The 22,134-nt window shown below is 35.8% G+C and overlaps 1 long non-coding RNA gene and 1 pseudogene across 2 annotated transcripts in view; both read left to right on the top strand.

The window, feature by feature from the left end:
- LOC125912436 (uncharacterized) overlaps positions 1–22,134 on the top strand; it is a 147,527-nt gene that overhangs the window by 46,864 nt on the left and 78,529 nt on the right. The gene's annotated exons all lie outside the window — the stretch shown is intronic.
- On the top strand, positions 9,669–9,819 carry LOC125913857 (uncharacterized; annotated as a pseudogene).

The following is a 22,134-nucleotide window of genomic DNA, read 5'->3' on the forward strand; positions in this document are numbered from 1 at the left end:
TTTCTTTCTTTCTTTCTTTCTTTCTTTCTTTCTTTCTTTCTTTCTTTCTCTCTCTCTCTCTCTCTCTCTCTTTCTTTTGGTATAACATGTTTGCCAAACCTCTTACCGTTGTTCTCACCCTCCCGAAAACACTTTAGTCTGTTCTTGTGCTTCTCCAGATGTGTTTCAACCAATGTAGAAGTCATGTGTCTTGCCCTAAAATGCTAGTTTGTGACTTAAACTTCTACTTGTATGTCCCCTGCTTCTCCAACCAGAATCTTTTGTCCACTCACTACATGTTAAATATCAAGACAAAAAAAAAAGTGGCATACATCCAGGTATGTTTTCTTTGAGGTTTATATAAAAGTGATATGGAGATAAATCTTTGAGATGTGACCTGGTTAGGCCAGGTCAGGGTCAGTTCTTAAAAGACAAAATGCAGAATCTCCCTGTTGGCTTTCTCAACCAAGGTGTCAGGATGTCATGAACCAAATTGGAGTCTCAATTGAGTGTCTTCAGGCATTGTATTTTTAGAAAAAAAGTGGTCCTTAATAACTATAACTGGGCAAGAGCTCATCTTTATAGCCCATTATATTGATAGAAAGAGCAACTAATGACCCCTCATTAAAATCTAAAGCCTCCAATTATTTTATTATTGTTATTTAATATCTATTGAGTTCCAGCTTTAATTTTACCCAGTTGGTCCTAAGGATGTTAATGTCTTAATTGGTATGGAATTTAATTTATGCTTCTTTTTGGACTAATATCAAGAATCTCTTTCCAACTTTGGTAGTTCCTTACCCTTCCTGACGCACACACAGTCACACACACACACATGCATAAGCATACCTACCAGAGACACACAAATCTGTACCTTTGCTTGCTACACTTTATTTTCTCCACTATTTCTGGAACAGAAAGAATGGAGGGAACTTGCTGGAAGAAGCAAAAGGAAACATGACTTTATTCTAGTCAGCTGTTGAAATAGGATTCTTTTAGCTCCTTTTACACTTACTACAGATAAAGAATTTGAACTGTAAGTATAATATTTTGTCCAAAGGTAAATTAAATTTTATTCTCTTGTTCCCTGAACTTTAACTCCAGTTGATCAGTGACTGAATCACGTCTTTCAGAGAAAAGAAACCAAGGCAGAGTTTTCATGCTTTCAGACTGAACAATCTGACCACAGGGTGCGCATAGCACACCGTCACTTTCTGGTGGGATAAGAAAGGTCTGTCTCAATCTGTGACTTTTGCTTCAGAAGCAGTAGCTAAATTTCTATCTCCATAAGTTAAAATACTCTCATGACTGTTTATGGCATAACAACAATGGGCCTCTGCAGAAGGTCATCCCTGCGACCTTGAATTGTGTATCCACTTTCTCATGGAGCATTCTTCAGACTCCCTAGGTCATTCATTCGATTTTTTACACACATTTGTGGAGTGCATACCATGTGTACTAGGCATTTGCTATAGAGATAAAATGAAGACCAGGCCACCTCATAAAACTTCAGGACTAATATCTCTGGGATGCTTATATTAGACATTATGTTCAAAATATTTAGCAAACTGTAGAGGCCCTGCCTGGTCAGAACAGATACTAACAATATTGGTACATAAAGCCTGAATTACCAGCCCTGTTCCTACTTCCCGATTGGGGAACTGTGAAAACAAAAGTTCTAATCTATTTGCTTGAAAGGATATCCAAAATCTTGCAATAATAAAGAAAAATACAACTTACGTGCAATGTTGTTCCCTTCTTTCCTCCTCCACACAGCTACTATGGGCTCTCTTCTCTTCCTGACAAAGCCTGGTTGTCCGTGTTGAAGGGCCATCCTAAGCTATCACCAGCAGATTTTACAGAATTCCTATGGAATATTACAATTACTATACAGTTAAGCAAATGAGCTGAAGATCTGTGAATAGGTTTTTTTGCAATACCAAAGGCAATATTAGGATTAGAAGAAACATGCACCCCCCAACAAAGACACAAAATCTTCTTTCTAAATTTTTGTTTATTCTTTGCTTGCTCTCTCCTCTCCACTCTCCTGTCTCTCCTTTCCTCATTAATAAAATGTGGATCAAGATAATAAGAAGAAATTTTAGGATAAGGCACAAGTGTGGGGTTGGGAACAGAAAGTTGTAGTTTTCCCCTTCATTGTCAGTGAGGTCTTTGAAAATTATCAACAACCTGATAGTGGAGTAGAACATAGTTAGACATGAGGAGAAGGTCCTCAGTATCTTCTTTAGACTACATCTTTAGAATATTGTTCTCCTTTTTTGAGAATGATATTTTCTACAAGTGACAATGAATAGAAGTAGCCTAGAATTATTGCAACACAAGACATTATTAATAAAGTTATTTTTAATAAAGTAGACAAGAATTATTATAATAGGAACACATATAACTTCAAAAGCATTTTAATTTATTAGTTGAAATGACTCATAACGCATTAAAAATAATATTGCACCATATTTAAGACCTTAACAGACTAGAATAACAAGACAAAACACACAATGAACCAAAGTGCAAAGTATTTTAAGGGTTATTAAATACTGTTTTTCACAATGCTTTTTTTTAACAACTTCAGTGAGGCATATTTACATATCATATAATTCACCTGTTTCAAGTGTTAAATTAACATTTTTTTCAGTTAACCAAATTGTATAATCATTAGCATAAATCTGTCTGAGAACTTTTTCATCACCCCAATGAGATCCTACATGCCTGTTTACTATTAATCCCCATTCCCAACCCCTGCCCCAAACAACCATAATGCAATTTCTATCTCTATCTATTTGCCTTTTCTAGACACTTGTTATAAATGGAATCATAAAGAATGTGGCTTCCAGTGTTGGCTTCTTTCACTTTGCATAATGCTTTTGAGGTTGTCCCTGTCAGAGTGTGTGTCAGTAGTTTGTTCCTTTTTATGGCCACGTGGTAGTCCATTGTACAGATACACCAGCTTTTGTGTATTCCTTCACCAGCTGATGAACATTTAGATGGTTTCTAGTTTTTGAGTAATGTGAGGAATGTTGCTCTTAAGATTGTGAGTAATGTCAAAGTCTGGCTGTATGTATATTTTCATTTCTCTTAGATAGATATCTAAGAGTGGAATACATGGGTCCTATAAGACAGGGAATTATAATGGGAGTGGGGGAGAACAACATCTGAATTAAGGCAGATCTCAGTTTTAGCTACAACTCTTACATTACACTGTATCTCTGTGAGTCTTAATTTTATTTCCTTTGTACAGTAGAGATCCAGTATCTATTACATGTGGCTATCATGATATGCAAATGGTAAAATATAAGTTAAATTCCCAGTCTAAACCCAAGCACATTGAAGTTACTCCGTATTTGGTAACTACTATCAATGAAACGTTATAATCGGGAAAGAAGAATTTAAGATGATAATTCTTCTAAAATTCTCAGAGCACAAAGTAAGCATGCTTCGAACCAGGTTTAAACATTTTCTCACTGTGGACACAGCAGAAACTTAGCTTGTTTAAGCCTTCAATTTCCTAATTTGCCTAATTTATCTTTCAGGGTTGCTAGAAGAATTGGTGGGATCATATGGGTGAAAGAAATGAGCAGAGATCTGGCCCACTTTAGATGCTTAGTAAATGGTAGCCATGAAAATATTTTTGGAAGTTTTCTTTGATACTTTCTTTTTTTGCAACTTGATTCTTCAAATGTATAAGGCTTTCCAGAAGCCCAGGCAGGAATATGGCCACTTAAATAGCCCTCCTTTCATCAGTTAGAAGAACTGAATTTCAGAACAATAATTAAAAATGAAAGCTAATATTTATTGAGCATTCACTAATATGTGAAGCATTAGGAAGAGCATTTTATGTAGCTATTACATGCAATATTCCCAATAACCCTATTAATGGTAGCCCATATTTATAGACTCCTCTTTTTACAGATGAAGAAACTGATTTGTTCAGATTGAGTAGCTAAGGGGCAAAAGCAGGACCAAGCTGTCTGCCTCCAAGGCCATAATCTTATCCATTTGACTCTAATATTCTGTGCTCTACGATAAGGAACAAGCCCAACCTACCTGACTCCCAGCCTGCTTAGACTCTGTGTGACATATTTGGTCTGTGAAATATGATTTCTAAAATCAGATTAAATCTGACTCTGGCTTCTCTTCCTTTACCTACCTTGTTCACTTAATAGAGTTGGTGAGAAATTCAACCTCGGTTAATTTTCTGGGGTCCTTCTATGTTGTCCTTGAATTGTGTAAGAATCCTGGAACTTATGCCATCCAAGAATTTAAGAAATTGTGGATGAGTATTTTATCCTCTTGTTTTCAGTCCACCACAGTCACCGTTGAGACGTATAACATCCATGCCAATCCATACTACTTGCTAGGCCAGCCTAGCAAACCCTTTCCTCATGGCATCCACCTTTTCCTTTCCACAACCTGTCCCTAGAGATTTCCACATGATTCCCAAAGCCTCCACCCTTAGTGTTCCTGTCCCATCTTCAGTCTACAGATCTTGAGCGTATTGGAATCTCTGTGGCTGAGCACTCCTCTTCTCCTCTTTATCTTTTCAGACCGACCCTCAGAGAGTCTAACTTTTCCAAACCACAGACCTGTCAACTCTCCCCTCAGGAAAGAAGGGCTAAAATCACCAAAATCTAAAGCCTTCGCCGTCCTCTTTGAAAAAGTGTTGGAAAAAGGATTCCCGATAATTCATGGTAAACCCATAAGGCACTATTCATTTTCAGTGTGGTTATTCTGCCACATTAAATTTTCAATAAATCGCTGTGCTACGGGCATGTTGGGTATTCGAAAAAGCAGATTAGAGAGAGTGGGTCGACACTGCTGATATTTCACAAACTCTGAAGGGGCCTAGCATTTCACTAAATCTTTGATTCCTAATATACAAAACAATGACATTGTAACAGGAGGTGTTTGTCTGAAGCACTGCCAGTCCCTGGAGTCACTGTTGGAGCAGTTGCTGGCTCAAGCAGTAGTCTAAGTAATGCCGTTTTTAAAAAACTTTTTCCTCCTTATTTTTCCATTTCCCTTTCCCTAGGTGTACGTCTTTGTTTTTCCAATCATATTCAGCCACACAATTAAAAAGTGGAAAAAAGGGTGCCAAAGTTGCTAACTCTATAATTATAAGAGTACAAAACAGCCATGTAAAGAGTGGTGTAAATTGCACTTGTTCCAATTAGGAAATAATGAAAAGTCCTGCAGCGGGCTCTGTGCTCGTCTCTGTCCCACATCCCCCTTTCACGGCATCATCACCCATTGCTGTATTTCCAGGAGATGGCAGCAAGGTCACTGGGCTCGGTGTGAAAGGCTGATGTGTTGTTCTCCCTAAGGAACTGAGTGAATGGCAGGTGGCAAGCAGTAGATTGTCCTGAGGAAGGAACACCATGGTTGCAAGCCAACATTCTCAACGTTTTTTGAGACTGTCTCCTCTGATCCTGGTCACTTGTACAGCTCTTTAAATTGTATATGGATTTGGACCAATCCTACAGAGAAATCTGCTCCATGTCACTTTCATCACAAACGTGTCTTTTTATCTGAAAGAGTTTTAAATAGGTGGGTTTTTTTTAAGTTTATTTATTTATTTGAGAGAGAGAGAGAGGGAGTGAGTGAGTGCACGTGCAGGGAAGGAGCAGAGAGAGGGGAAGAGAGAGAATCCCAAGCAGGCTCCACAGTCAGTGTGGAGCCAGCCATGAGGTTCAAACTCATGAGCTATGAGATCATGACCTGAACTGAAATCAAGAGTCTGACGCTTAACCCACTGAGCCTCTCAAGTGTCGTAAAATAGGTGTTTTAATAGCATTTTAGAATGTGTAGGGCTGAAAAGGTGGTATCTTTCCCAATGGATTATCTCCTCTCAGCATAGGAAAGCTGGTTAACATCCGAGGAAGTACATTTAATAGATTTGTTTAACTCTCATTAAAGATCCGGAAATACTGCCTTCCTTCCTTGGTCCTTCATCCTCCCTTCTTTTCTCTTCCTTTTCCCCTTCTTCATTCAAATGACTTTTTAATTAAAAAATGTTATAATTAAACATTACAAACAGAAGAATATTTGTAGTATTTGGGCAAGGCTTAAAAAATAAAAATAAAACCAATGTGCATGTAACCTACCACATAGCTGGATGAATAGAACACATGCTTCTGTTTCCCTGGAGATAATCACTATCCTACATTTTATGTTCTGTATTTCCCTCTTTCTCTTCATGGCTTTGTCATACATGTTGTTTAAGTCCAGTAATTCATACTATGTGTATGATTTGCTTTTCTCATTTAACATGTTTCTGAAGCCTTTCCCATGTTGATGTCTACATAGATAGATGGATACAGATATAGATATAGATACATATGCTAGATGCATAGCATATTATTTCAGAATATATAGTATTCCACTGGGTAAGTATATTATAATTTTATAATTTTGTGTTGATTTGTCAATGGGCATTACAAGTTTGTTGAATGTTTTTGTTTGTGTTTTATTTTCTATTGCAAACAAGTGACTATGATCATCTTTGTGCATGTCTACTAATTTATACTTGAAAAAGTTTTTAGTGCAACAGTTTATAAATATTCTGGTCTCATGACTCCTTTTCACTCTTGAAAACTGTTGAGGACTCCTAAGAGCTTCTATTTATGTGCTGGAGGACCTACTCCCTGACTTCAAACTACATTACAAAGCTATAGTAATCAAAACAGTATGGTAATCATACTATACAAAGCTATAGTAATCAAAACAGATACATAGGTCAGTGAAGCAAACAGAGAGCCTAGAAATACCCACCCATATATGGACAGTTAACTACAACAAAGGAAGCAAGAATATATACTGAGGAAAGGACAGTCTCTTTAATACATTGGTGCTGGAAAAACTAGGCAGCTAGCTGCAAAAAAATAGAAACTGAACCACTTTCGTGTACCATCAAAAATTAACTCAAGATAAATTAAAGACTTGACTGGAAGACCAGAAACCATAATACTCATAGAAGTAAATATAGGTGGTAAGTTCCTTGACATTTGTCTTAGAGATATCTTTTTGAATCTGACTCCAGAAACAATGGCAACAAAAGCAAAAATAACACATGGGACTCCATCAAATTAAAATGTGTCTGCATAGCTAAGGAAAGCATCAACAAAATAAAAAGACAACCTGTTGAATGAGAAAGTATTTGCAAATCATATACATGAGAAGAGGTTAATATGTAAAATATATAAAGAACTCATATAATTCAATAACAATGACAACAAAAACAATCCAACTTTAACAATTGGCAGAGGATATGAATAAACAGTTTTTCCAAAGAAGACATACAGATGGCCAACAAGCACGTGACAAGATGCTCAACATCACTAGTCATCAGGGAAATGCAAATCAAAACCAAAATGAGGAAGGAGCACCTGGGTGGTTCAGTGGGTTGAGTGTCAGACTCTTGATTTCATCTCAGCTCATGGTCCCAGGGTCATGGGATTGAGCCCCACATCAGGCTCCATGCTGAGCATGGAGCCTGCTTAAGATTCTCTCCCTCTCTCTCTCTCTCTCTCTCTCTCTCTCTCTCTCTCTCTCTCTCTCCCTCTGCCCTTCTCCCCTGCTTGCACATGCTCTCTCTCTTTTTCTAAAATAAAAATTAAAAACCACAATGACATATCACCTCAACTTCTCAGAATGGCAATTATCAAAAAGACGAAAACATAACAAGTGTTAGCAAAGGTGTGGAGAGAAAGGAACCTTCGTGCACTGTTGGTGGGAATATAAATTAGTACAGCCACTATGGAAAACAGTATGGAAGATCCTCAAAATCTTAAAAATAGAAATATCATATGACCTAGTAATTCCACAACTGGTATTAATTCCAAGAAAATTGACACTAATTGGAAAAGATACATGCTCCCCTATGTTCACTGCATCATTATTTACATAACCAAAACATGGAAACTATCTAAATGACCATCAATGGAGGGATGGATAAAGAAGATGTGAGATATATGTGTGTGTGTGTGTTTATATGTTTATATTTATGTTTATATTTATATGTTTATATAATACATACACACACACACACACATATATATATATATACATATATATAATGGAATACTATTTAGCTATAAAAAAAGAATGAAATCTTGCCATTTGCAACAACTGGATGGATCTTGAGACTATTTTGCTAAGTGAAATAACTCAGATAAAGCCAAATACTGTATAAATTCTCACTTATATCTGGAATCTAAAAAATAAACAAAAACAAAATAAATCTCATAGATACAGGGAACAGATGGGTGGTCGCCAGAGGGGAGGATCTTGAGGGCTGGGCAAAAATAGTGAAAAAGAGCAATGGGTACAAATTTCCAGTAACAAAATAAATAAGTCATCTGGATGTGATGAACAGCATGGGAACTATGGCCAATAATATTGTATTGCTAACTTAAAAGTTGCTAATAAAGTAAATCTTAAAAGCTCTCATCACAAGGAAAAAAATGTAACTTTGTATGGTGACAGATGGTAAATAAACTTAATGTGCTGTTCATTTTGCAATGTATACAAATAGCGAATCATTATGCTGTAATCCTGAAACTAATATAATGTATCTCAATTATGCTTCAATAAAAAAATAAAATAAAAATAACAGTAGTCCCATTACGAGTTCATGCCAATAACATTTTTACAAAAACAACTATTTTTAAAAAATGAAAATAAATTAATGAAAAAAGTGATATTCTCTTTATTTTTACAAATTTTTCAATGTCTGGCTTAAAGGAAAACAACCAAATTTTCATATCTGCTCTCTTCATTCAGTCTATTGGGTTTGTAGTTTTGGTTGAAGTATTTGAAAAACATCGGGTCTCACACAAATATGCAGTTTGAAATGAGGGGACTTTGCAAACATGCTGAAAATTTTCTTAGATCACACTTTGAGAACCACTGCCCAGGAGTTGAATTGCTTTCCAAAATAATGTTAAATTATTTTTTAAAGTGGTTTTTAAAGTGGTTTTACTAGCAGTGTATACAAGTTCTTGTTTATGCCCTTGAAGATATTTAATGTTGTCAGGTTTTTATATCATTTAAAATCTCTGTTTAATAACCATTTGATAGCAAATGATGGCATATAATGGCTTTAATTTTCATTTATGTGATGAGTAACAAATTGAACATCTTAGGGCTATGCATGTTTCTTTTTATTATAACACAAATCAAATCTTTTGGCCATTTGAATATTGAGTTATTTATCTTTTTTCTTGATTTGTTCTTTTTATATTCTGGATATTGTTCCTTGGACATCTGAATACTGCAAATCCCTTCTCCCATTTTGTAACTTGCCTTTTTGTTTTCTTTATGCTAAGTTTTAATTAAAGGTTATAAATTTTAATGAAGGGAATTTTATCAACATTTAATTTTATAATCTGTTCTTTGACAACCTAGTTTAAAAAAGGTTTTCCTATCCCCCAATCATAAAAATGTTCCTCTAAACTTCCTTTCAAAAGCTTTTTGCTTTCCACATTTAAGCTGTCAGGCCACCAAGAATTGTGTATGTTGTGAGGTTGGATTGTTGTGTATCTATAACCATTAGTGCCATATTAACTTACTAAATTGCCCATGCTTCTCTCCTGCATTAATCACCAGTTTTTTATACATCAAATCTCATTTATGGTTGGGTTTATATCTTGACTCTCTATTGAATCTACTTGGCTATCGCTTCTCGGCCTTTTGGCTAAGATCAAGTGTAGTATCTGTTCTTATCAGTTGACTCTACTTGGCTATTTTTCTATTTCTGACCAATACTATAATATCTTTATTACTCTAGGTCTAATTAGTCTTGACATAGAATAGTGCTGACCACTCCCAACTTTGTTAGGAACATCTTGGACTGTTTTTATTCTCTTATGTTCCATATAAATTTCAGAATTACATATTCATTACAATACATAGGGGAAAAAACTTGGAAATTTAGTTGGTGTTACACTAAGTCTATGGATAAAATTGGGAAGGACTGACATCTTTATAAAATTGAGTTTTTCTATCCTTGAATATAGTATACCTCTAAATTTTTTCTTGGTCTTCATTAATATCCTTTGAATAAATATAAAATTTTGTCCCATAAAGTTCTTATATGACTTCTGTCAGATTACTGGATCCCTTATATTTTTTACATACTGTTATTATAAATAAAATCCTTTTAATTTTTTATATTTTTAATTATTACTGGAATATAGAAATGTAACTAGTTCTTTTTTATGTGACATTTTAGTAAATCTTCTTCTTAATAATAATAATTTGTCAGTAGCTTCCTGGGAATATTCTTTGTAGATCTTTGTGTATAGCTATGTTCTCAGCATATATTAATTTTATTTCTTCTTTCTAATTCTTATATAATTTTTTTTGCCTTATTGGACTGGCAAGAGAATCAAATATAGTGATGAACAGAAGTATTGATGGCTGGCATCTTGTCAGGTAACTTATTTTAAAGAAAATATTTTAAAGTTTTACCATTAAGTACCATGATTATAAAAAGATTTTATTTTTGCAGATACCCTTTATCAGTTTAAGAAAAGTCATTCATTTTTATACTAAGAACTTTTTTCATGAATAAAATTTGAATATTATCAAATGCTTCTGCATCTTTAGAAGATTTATGTTTTTCCCCCTTTAAGTTGCTAAATATGATAAAATATGCATTGATGGAATTTCTCATTTGAGTCACACTAGTATTTCTGTAATAAACCTATAATAGATTTGATATACTTTTTAAATTTTGTTATTATTGAATTTTAATATAATTTAATATGATTATATTATGATTACATAATTATATTATATCGTATGTTATAATTATATATTAAATAAATATATAATTATATTATATAAATATGTAATTATAATTATATAAATATAATTATATAATTACAATATAATTTATTATCAAGTTAGCTAATATTCAGTGTATACAGTGTGCTCTTGGTTTGGGGGATGAATGAAATACTACTTGGCAATGAGAAAGAATGAAATCCTGCCATTTGCAGGATGGATGGAACTGGAGGGTATTATGCTAAGTGAAATAAGTCAGAGAAAGATAGATATATGTTTTCACTCATATGTGAAACTTGAGAAACTTAACAGAAGACCATGGGGGAAGGGAAGGGGAAGAAGTAGTTTCAAACAGAGAGGGAGGCAAACCCATAAGAGACTCTTGATATACTTTTTTATACATGATGGGATTCCATTTGTTCATTTTGTTTGGAAATTTTTACATCTATGCTCAAGTGATGGATGACAGAGGGTAGCGATTTGCCTCTCACAAAGTTCTTGTATAGTGTTGGTTTTCAGTTTACACTAAAAGTCTCATAAAATTATTTGGGACGTGTTCTTTCTTCTTCTTTCTCTGCCAGATTTTATGTACAGAAATAACGTGTTCTTTGAATGTTCAGTATACTACTTTGTAAAACTACTTGGGCTTTACATTATTTGGGTGGGAAATTTTTAATATGTTTTAATTTCTTGAATAGTTAAAGAACTATATATGTTTTCCCTTTTGTTTTTCTTTTCCTTGATTCAAATTTGGTTGTATCCTCCTAGGAATATATCCCTTTTGTGGATATTTTCAAATTTATTGGCAGAAAGTGGTTCATATTAATCTTTTATTCTTTTAAATCTGTATAGCTTTTGTTGTAATGACTCCCTAAATTTTAAAATATTAAAAAGTTTTACAATTATCTGGTCAATCTTGTCTGACTTTTATAAATTTTATTAATCTTTTGAACCACAAATCTTAGATTTTGTTGAATTTCTCTATGTTTGTTTTCTATTTCATCATTTTCTGCTTTTATCTACCGTCTTTCCTTTATTCAATTCTCTTAGGTTTTGTTTTGTACTTTTCTCTAACTCCAAAACTTAGGTATATAGCTCATTAATTTTGAAACTTTCTATTTTTCTGATTGTTAGTATTGTAAAGCTATAATTTTTCCTCTAATGACCACATTAGCTGCATTTCTCAAGTTTTGATATCCATTATGTTTAGTATTTTTATTATTATTCTGTACTAAGTATTTTCTTTTTTTTTAATTTTTTTTTTTTTTAACCTTTATTTATTTTTGAGACAGAGAGAGACAGAGCATGAACGGGGAGGGGCAGAGAGAGAGGGAGACACAGAATCGGAAGCAGGCTCCAGGCTCTGAGCCATCAGCCCAGAGCCCGATGCGGGGCTCGAACTCACGGACCGCGAGATCGTGACCTGGCTGAAGTCGGACGCTTAACCGACTGCGCCACCCAGGCGCCCCAGTATTTTCTAATTTCTATTATGACTTATGCCTTGATTCATTTATTTAGAAATATTTCGAATTTTGTTGAGACTTGCTTTACGGTCTAGTGGGTGATCAATTTTCAAATTCAATTGTTAGATGTTGTTTTATACAAGTATTTTAGTTTGCAATATGTAGTTTTCAAATTTATATTCTCATTCATTTTTGTCTGCTCATTCTAGCAATTATTGAAAAACTTCTATTAAAATATCCCCCAATGAAAGCATATTTATCATTTTCTTTATGTAGTTCTTTCTATTTTTTTCTTAGACTGTGTGAATAATAATAAACACATTTAAAACCTGATATCTTCCAGGTATATTAAATCTTTTCAAATTACCAAATGATCCTTTTAATACCTACTAATGCTCTTGATATTGAAACCTATTTTGAATTATTTGAATTATTTTATTATTGCAATATACTAATTCTTTTTTGTATTTTTTTTCTTTTTTTATCCTTGTACTTTAAGCATTTTTAGTCATATTTTAGATATTTTTCTTGTAAATTGCATATATTTGGATTTTTAAAAAATTCCATCATCCAATATTTGCCTTTTATTCCCAACATTTGTCTTCTAATTGAAGTTTCTTATTCATTTCACTGTATTGTGGCTACCAGTATATTCAGATTGATTTCTCTATTTCATTTTGTACTTTTGTCTAGTTTTATGTGTGATAGAATTTTTATCTGGGAAATGACATGAGACTTAGTTTCAAGGAGCTTTCCTCTATAGAGGATAGTTACTACCAATTTGGAACTTATAAATCAGAATATCTTTTAACATAATTTTTGGATCTGAATTTTTTGTTTTTGGTAAGATAGGTAATGTGAATATATGTGCTACAACCTTGAGTAAGGGCTGGCTTATGAATTAACAGGAGAAACTTTTCCCTCTCCCCAGATAGAAGTTTCTCTGCTGCTTCCCAGTAAAACAAGTTTATGCTCCTTCACCCAGTTCCCTATGGGTGAAGACCTTTGTGGTCTTGGCTTCATGTAATGTTGGCCTAGGATTTGCCTCCTATCTCAGATTCATCAAGGCTGAGTTTCACATATCCAAAGAATCCCCCTTTCAAGTTACTTTGGTTTACCTTGTTTTTATTTGGGGGTTTCAAAGCCCTTACTGCTCTGGATTCACTTATATTTTGTCCCTGAGGATTTCCTCTACCTTCTTGCTTACTCCATTAAACATTTTAAAAACTTAGCATATGTTTATATAGAATTTTTATAGCTGGATAATTGCTTAGGATATCTACTCTCTCATATTCTACATATGGAAGTTCTCTTTCATCCTTGTCTGAAACATTCATATTGTTTTTGAATATTGAACAGATATAAAGTTCATCATATCATACAATTTTAGTTCTAATTCATGACAGAACTACCTCAAAGAGGTTACGTGGGGGGGGGGGGGTCTATAGATTATGAGATTAAAAGATTACGTTGTGAGTGTATTAGCCTGCATATATAGTGTTAGAAGTGAGAAACATCCGTCAACCTGAAAAATGAAGGTATAAACCTGATATTCACCCACGTATTCATCCATTCAGCAGATGGGCATTCTGTACTTGCCGTAGGTAAAAAACTAGGCTACATGCCAAGGGTGTAGTTGGCAATAAAACACATAGGATTCTTACCCTCACAGAGTTTACCGTCTGTGTGGAAGCAGTCTGAAGATGCATACGACAAGCTGAAGTGGTCTGAATGGGGAAAAGCCAAAGTATGAACAAGAGCTGGTGAGAGCAAACAGGAAAGCCATAAACCATGAGAGGAGTGGCTGTTCAAGCAAAAGAAGGTTAAGAAACTAATCTAGAAAATATCAGTCTTGCATAGGGCAGTGACTTTCCATGTGTAGACCTACATTCTTCAGGGGCAAATAAAATCTCTTAAAGAGACCATGATGTCTAAATAAGGATGAGCATTTATGGAAATGTCTTTACCAGGTCTGCAGAATTTTAAAATGTTTGTAATAGGATTTTTGCATCTGTTGTGCATCCCAAATTACAGTCAATAAAGTACTGTGAAATAGTAATGAGTGAACTGTAGCTAAGATCCCAGGTGTCACTTTTGTTTTAGGTAGACAAGAAGTCTTGCATTGACCTTGAATCGTATGTAGGTGTTACACATCTCTGATCCTTGACCACTTTTTGGATGTCAGAGATGTCCTTTTTTCACATTTTGTGCTGCCAGAACCGTAATCCAATAACAATTTTCCCGGTAAGTGCTTCTCACCAGCCACTAGGGAGCAATTGCTTTGCTGCACTGCACTTAAAAAGAGTTTAAACTAAAAAGACACAAATTTCACTTTCTTATCTACTGTAGTTGTGAATATGCTAAGAAAATAATATTTTAAATTATTGAATTTACACTCCTTTGAGACATCAACATAATTGCACAAAGGGCACCTTTAATTTTTTTATATACTTATTTATTAATAAAGAAGAACTTTCTATTCATACACCAAAAGATTGGTCCAGTGGAACAAAACAATAATGCAATGAAAACTCCAGTTCATTAAATTGGAATGCTGGGATTGAATTACTAATTTATGTTGTTTTTAATTTCATGTTATAAATTATACGATTTTAAAATATAGGAGGAAACTGTTCCCTTGGAGTCTGCTTACCTCCAACTCTGGCTAGGAAAGTTTTATTTGTCCCTGGGGAACTGGGGAGTAGGGGGATTCACTGAAAAACTGCGGTTTCCCAGGAGCGTACCATGAAACATTCATAGACATAGTTCTGCATTACAGGAGGCTTAATAAACATAGCCAATCACCGAAAAATAACACGAGGGCATTCAAAGGCTCCTGAAAGGAATTTTCCTAAGGAAAAAGGTTGATTTTGAAAATCTGACTTCAGAGGTGTCACAGATATATCTGCACTGAGATCGAGCACACTCTGAGATGAGCAGACGTCAACAGTTGGTATGGGATCCGCTCTTTGGAAGGGAGAGGAAGGAAGGAAGTAGGACTGAAGTAGAGGGAGAGATGGGGCTGTAACACAGTTTCAAATAAGGCATCAATCAAGCCCCTGGGAGCTCTAAACTGGGCAGAGGGTTAGAGTTGGGTGAGGGAAGCACCCTTTTCCCTCAGGGTGGACTAGTCATGGACACAGACTGGCCTTGGGAGGGGGCATAACCCCCGGGTGAGGTAGATCTCTGCATTAAGACAATTTCAGAGGAGGGCTGCTGCTGAGGGCTGTCTGCAGGCAGGGCTGGTAGGACCCCCAGCATCGAGGAAATAAGTCTTTGGATCCTGAAGATAGATTTGGGAGGTATGTCAAAGGATCCGCTATTAAAAAGATTTGAATAAAATCATCCAAATGTTTGTCCAAAAATTAATGAAGGACAAATCTCTGACTTGGGAGGTGTTAGTCCATTAGACATTATCTTCATTCATTTAGCAACCAATGCCTTTAGTACTTACTATGTTTTACTAAACATTTTACCAGATGTTGTGGAAACACTGTGGAGATAAGTCAATCATAGGAGGAACAGGACACTGTGAGCACTGAGCATCTAGCACAGGCCAAACATTTTAAGAATTTTTTTTAATGTGTATTTATTTTTGAGAGAGAGAGAGAGAGAGAAGGGAGAGGGAGACAGAATCTGAAGCAGGCTCCAGGCTCTGAGCTGTTAGCACAGAGCCCGATGAGGGACTTGAACTCATGGACCTGAGAGATCATGACCTGAACTGGGGTCAGACGCTCAACTGACTGAGCCACCTAGGCACCGTGGACCAAACATTTTATATAGATTTTTCATCCAATTCTTGCAAAACCCATATGAGGTCGGTATTGATTCTGTTGAGGAAACTGAGACTTTCTGCGTGTGATTAAATTTGTTCAAGGCCACATCAGAAGTAGATGGTGGAGCAGGATTGCAGCCTATTCTGCCCAAGCCCAAAGCCCGTGCCCTTTCTCCCATAGAGCACTGTGCCATCACCAGGGCAGACAGACAACCATGACATAGGCCATATTCCATGCACAGGTAAAGTGATGAGAGACACAGAAGAAGACGTGACTAATTCTACGTAGAAGACTGATGATTGGGGTGACCTGGAAAACTGAGTCAGGATCCCTCCAGGTTGGAATAAAAGCGACACAAAAATGACAAATCAAAGAATATGCATAATAATTAGAGACGTAATTCATTTTTCATATAGGATTCATCGCAATCTCTCTGAGACGAAACCACATCATGCTTAAAACTTTCACTCTGTACTTCAATCCTTCAGGGGTCAGTTCAAAATCCTTAATGTCGTACACAAGGCCTATGGCCACAAGCATCACCTGATCCTTGCCTCCCTGGTAGGCCCCAGCTCTTGAGTTTCTTTAGCTTCAAATCTATACCCCAGCCAGACTGAACTACTACCAGTTCCCTCAGCCCTTGCTCTCTGTGTCTCTCTTCACTGTATCTCTGTCACTCACTGGCCATCTTTCTATTTCGTATCCCCTCTCTCTCTCTGTGTTTGACCTCTGTCTCACTGCTCACTCAGAATGCTCTTCACCTCACTACCGCTCACCTGGATATACCAGGTCTCTGCTCAAATGTCACAGGGGTGGTGCCCTCCTCTGTGCCCCACGGGACCCTGTGTCCATCTACCCCATCACAGTGTTTCTCACACTTTATTGAAACAGCCTCTTCCTCAGAATGTGTGCTCTGCACTAGACCATTAGCAACTTGAGGAAAGGGACCATGTCACATTTATACTATATCACTTGCCCTAAGCACAGTATCTAGTGCATAGTAGATATTCAGTTATGTTACACAGAAGGAAGGAAGGCAGTCAGACAGGTGGGCAAAGAAAGAACTTAGAACTATATCTGGCAACTCAGATTTATAGAACATCTCTTGTAAGAGGGTATTGTAAGGCTTATTAACAGCTTTTGGATAAAATAAAGAAAAATTTAGAACATTCTAATTTCAGAATGTTTTCCTGTGAAGGCTAAAATGTGCCTCTTAGACTAGAAGATGTTTGGTACTAATTTTGAGAGAGAAAACTAAAAAGTTTTAATATTTTAAGCCTATTGTAACATATGTACTGTATGGTCCTGTATCTTACTTAGCTCCTTTGGAGTTTCCCTAATAAAAACAGATGTTTTTTCCTAGGGTCTGTTTTGTTTGTTTTGCCCTTTTTTTTTTTTTTGCTCTTTTTGTCATTCAAATTCACATTCTTCCCTACAATTTTACAACTTTCAATTATAAAACTATCATATGTTCACTATAGAAATTTCAGAAACTACAGAAATGGAGAAAGAATAAAACTCATCCACATAGTCCTACAAAGAGATTTCAATTATACATTTCCCTCTTTCTCCTTCTATTTCTTCTTCTTTTTTGTTACAAAATTGAGCTATACATTCAGTTTTATATCCTGCTTTTTTCTTCTATAAAGCATAATACAAACTTCTCTCCAAGTCATTAAAAATTCTTCAAAAGAGCATTTTTGGTTAGTGTGAGGTATTTAATTGTATGAGTACATCTTAATCGACTTAGTGATTCTTTTGTTTTTGGACATTTAGGTTCCATTTTTTTGTTGCCGTTATAAAAATGTAAGAAAAAAATAAATTAGCAGTAAGTCTTGACGTTGCTTGGAAGTACCTAATATTTGGAATGACAATTTTAGGTATAACTGCCCTCTCTGTTTTAGCTATAGTTATTTTGGCTACTGTTAATTTTTAAAATCTCAGTCTACTAATGCTGAAACTAAATTCCAGTTAAGGAGATTATGAAGACTAATCTGGTGTCCCTTAGAAGGAGAAAATTTTATCCACATTATTTATCCACTCATCACACATTATTCATTGCTGTTCCGTGGTTTAGGTCTACAAACTGTAGAGGCCTTCTGAAAGAGGCCTTCTGAGAGCTTATGGTTTTCTGTGGCAACCAGTCATGCACACTAACAACACCAAGGGAAGACCGTGGGCTCAAAGTGGTAAGAACTCAGACAATATTATAGAATTTCTGGAGGGAGAGATCTTTTCTATTGGGGTGTTATAGAAGGCCCTAAGAGAGTTACAACATTCTGGGGTAACTCGTTTGTCATTTGTTTACGGATGTATATATGTATTTATAGATGTCAAAAAGTAATACATAGTGATGATTTTGTTCAAAATTCTTAATTAGCCAATTTAAAAGCTGTAATTAGATAATAGGTAGTGGGGCACCTGGGTGGCTCAGTCAGTTAAGCACGTGACTCTTGATTTCAGCTCAGGTCATGATCTCACAGTCTGTGGATTTGAGCCCTGCCTCAGACTCTGCACTGACAGTGCAGAGCCTACTTGAGATTCTCTCTCCCTCTCTCTGCCTCTCCCCGGCTCATGCGCTCTCTCTCCTCAAACTAAAGTTAAAAAAAAAAAAACAACTGAACCCTGTTAAATAAATAAATAAATAAATAAATAAAAGGTAATGATATTCATACAAAAACACTGTTCAGAAAATACATTTTAGTTCTAAAGATCAGCAGAAAAGTAAATTGTAAAAGCAGTTGTGACTTGAAGATACCTACAAAACAAACAGGGGTTTTACAAGACTTATGATGTTTTCCAGTATTAAAATTTATCTCTACTTTAATTTCTGGGGGGGAAAAAAAGGTAGATTTATATGCACTTTTTAATAATTGTGGGATGATTCAAGCTTCCCTATTAAGAGAAAAAAGAAATGTAAAAGACAAATCATACTCTCCTGTTACTTATGGCAGATGTTTGTAGTTGTCCTGCCTTCACTGAAGCCTCCTATATGTAGCTTACTTTGGAAGTGCCCTTTACATGTCTTCCTCTCAGGTGGGGGGGGGGTCCCCTTTTTTTATTTGCCTTAAGGCCCAACTCATTATATGGTTATGGAGTTAGAAGGAAGTTCCAATTCCTGCACACTCCTCCTACGAGCATACGTTGGCTTTATTTTTGGAGGTCATGCTCCTAGAACACACTAATTTGCCTGTTTTATGTCATGCCTAACCATGCTACATGATACGTAGGTTCTCTTCAGGATGATGGTGTAACACCGTGAGCCCTGAATATTTCTGGAGGTTCAGTGAGCATCCCAAGTCACAGTACTGGTGTGAACTCAGTGTTCAAGACACCTTTAAGGGATTGCCTTTTCATGCTTTGTTAGCTAGAAGACTCGTGGAGATTGTTTCCATAAAATGGCACATATAAATGCAAAGATGATGCCAATTATAAAATATGAACCAGATTTTTAAATATTACAGTGTGTACTTTTCACTATCCTTTTGGCTCTGTAATTTTCATCTTCTGCTAGCATGGGGTGGGGGGGGGAGTAGGATAGATGCTAATATGTTTTATATGTATCTTTCTGGTACATATAATTTTTAAAGTAGTCTTCTCACTAAAGACAAATTTTTTCTAATAGAATTTTGTTCAGGAAGAAAGTCCTGGATCAAAAGTTGTACCTCTGCAGTAAGAAGCACAGCTGTTAGTCTTGCCGTGATTTGCTCAAAGATGAGCTCTGTTAATGGGAAACAAACCATTTATAACCCATGAGTTCACATATGAAAGGCATTGTACTCTGAGTAAGTAATTTGCTGTTGGTCCAGGACAGCTAATGTGCAATATCGGTGAGCATTGTTCATATAGCGTTAATACTCGAGGTCATCGTCAGGCAGATAGCCAGTCAGGTCGTACACAGCCACTTCTGTCCCGTGCTCGTTTTCTTAAAGAATATACTGCAAAGTTTTTCTGTTCTTGACCTCCATTTCTTTCCTGTAGCCATAATTTCCCCCAAAATATACTGTTTCTTGGCCTTATTATCTTCTTCTACTTTTCTAATTGAGTGATTCCCATAGCTGTGCATAAGTAGTTTAATTGCTCTGACCAGCTCCTCTCAGAACTCTGAATGGATTCATCCTCATACACTTGTGGCATCCAAGAGATCGCAATGCGTCTGTGTGATGGAGCTTAGAGTGAGTAACAGGCCATGAACATAGCCTGGATGGGTGGCAGGGCTGGGAGGAGGAGAGAGCCATGTTTCCAAAGCAAAATTCTGCTTTTCTGCACAAGAAATCACCCTGTGTTGGACTTACAGAAATGAAATAATTGCTCACAGATGAGAGGACTGTGATCATCATTTCTAAACATAAGAATTTCCTCATAGGTAGATAAATCATATTTACCATGTATTAAAACCATGGAGAATTACATGAGATTTACAAAATACATTGTCAAAGTTTCAGTCATTCACATATAAATAGCACAATAAGCCAAAATATTGGCCAAAAATATGTATTTAAATCTGAGTAGCCCTCGAGGATATTTGGGGGGCTTAGCAACAGGAAAGGTTTTGCGTTTCCTGGGGTTAGGAGTTTTGTTGTTGTTGTTTTTCTTGTTCTGTTTTTAAAGTTGTAACTCACCTTTGTTTAGCCACCGTTCTACTCAGTAAAGTGGCAATAGATTTTCATGAAGAGAATTTCAGGAATAGGTTAAAGGGGATAACAGGTTAGTGCAGGTTTTTGGAAGAGCACGAAATGCCCCCAGCCTCTTACATTTGATTTAAAGTGTTCTGTTCCCTCTTGATTAACTGACTGCCTTATACCAGGATAAAGCAACGTTGTTTATCCTGATGTGAGCACAGCTTCCCCTCCTACGGACAACTAATGGGTCAGCCACAGTCCCAAACACCAGAGAAGTTAACACATGAAATGTTATGAAACATGCCACATTCTCCTTCAAGACGTGGTGGTGGGCTCCAGAAAACTTATGACTTGAAAATCGAAGGAGATACTCAATTTTAAAGATATAAAACACATTATTTTTGCTAGAACTCTGAAATCTGCAATTCTCTTCATTGGCACCCTTCCCCACGCTGTGCTGTACAGAACATGTGCAGTACTATTCTGAGTTTTCCGGAAGTGAAACAACTTTATGGAAATCATATGCAAAATGTTTCTCAAGTTTTTTTGCAGTTTACTTTTTTATGAGTCTGTTAAAAATTTAAGAGAAGCCTTGTTGACATTTTATATGCTTATTTTTCTTTCAAAGGAAAATGGAGGATTTTTAAATTTTCATATCTAAGATGATAAAAGGTGAAATAACATCATAATTCTTATCTTGTTCAATTTGATATTTGGTAGTTTTATTTTCTTTTATGAGTTTTATTCATCTTGTAACCAGTCTTGTATGTCTTATAAAGAGAAAAAAAAAGAAAGGTTTATTTCCCTTTTTCTGTTTTGAGGAATCCGCCTCAAGCTAGAGTATCAAGGTAGAAAAATGATCATGAGGCTCCAACTCTTAAAATACTACCTCTAAAAAAATGTTAATAAATAATATAAATATTTTAAATATTATCATTTCAGCATTTTAAGTATGCCAACAAGTGATTTCGGTGAATACTTCGTCCTCTGAGAAAACGAAGGAAAAGAACATATTGTCGCCTTGAATGTATTTGAATACCACAATCATATTGTTTCCCTCCCAGTGTGCTTATGAAGTGGAATATTTTTAGTGGGAGGATATGGCTACAGCCATTTATTACTTGATATGATGTTTTATTCATCCAACTGACACTAAGATTTTTATAGTTCTCCAAATAGTTTACCGATCCAAGCACTTCTTTGGCCATCAGAGCCCCTTTGCGATCTCGTAAGAGAGACACGTTATGACATTTGTAGATACAGCAATTCATTAGGTTTAACACAACTATTAGTTCTTTAATTAAATATTGACTTGAACCTCCAGGTTCTCCTTCAGGTGGAAGCGTGAGCTTTTATCAGCAAATGGTTGTGCCGATTCACTGAGTTTACCCAACCGACATTTGTCGAGTGCTTCCGGTGTGCAAGGCGACACTAGACACTGTGTGCATCCATGGAGGTGTGGTGGGAGAGGGATATAAAGATGAAAAGCAT

The sequence above is a fragment of the Panthera uncia genome, assembly GCF_023721935.1.
Source record: "Panthera uncia isolate 11264 chromosome C1 unlocalized genomic scaffold, Puncia_PCG_1.0 HiC_scaffold_4, whole genome shotgun sequence".
Lineage (NCBI taxonomy): Eukaryota > Metazoa > Chordata > Mammalia > Carnivora > Felidae > Panthera > Panthera uncia.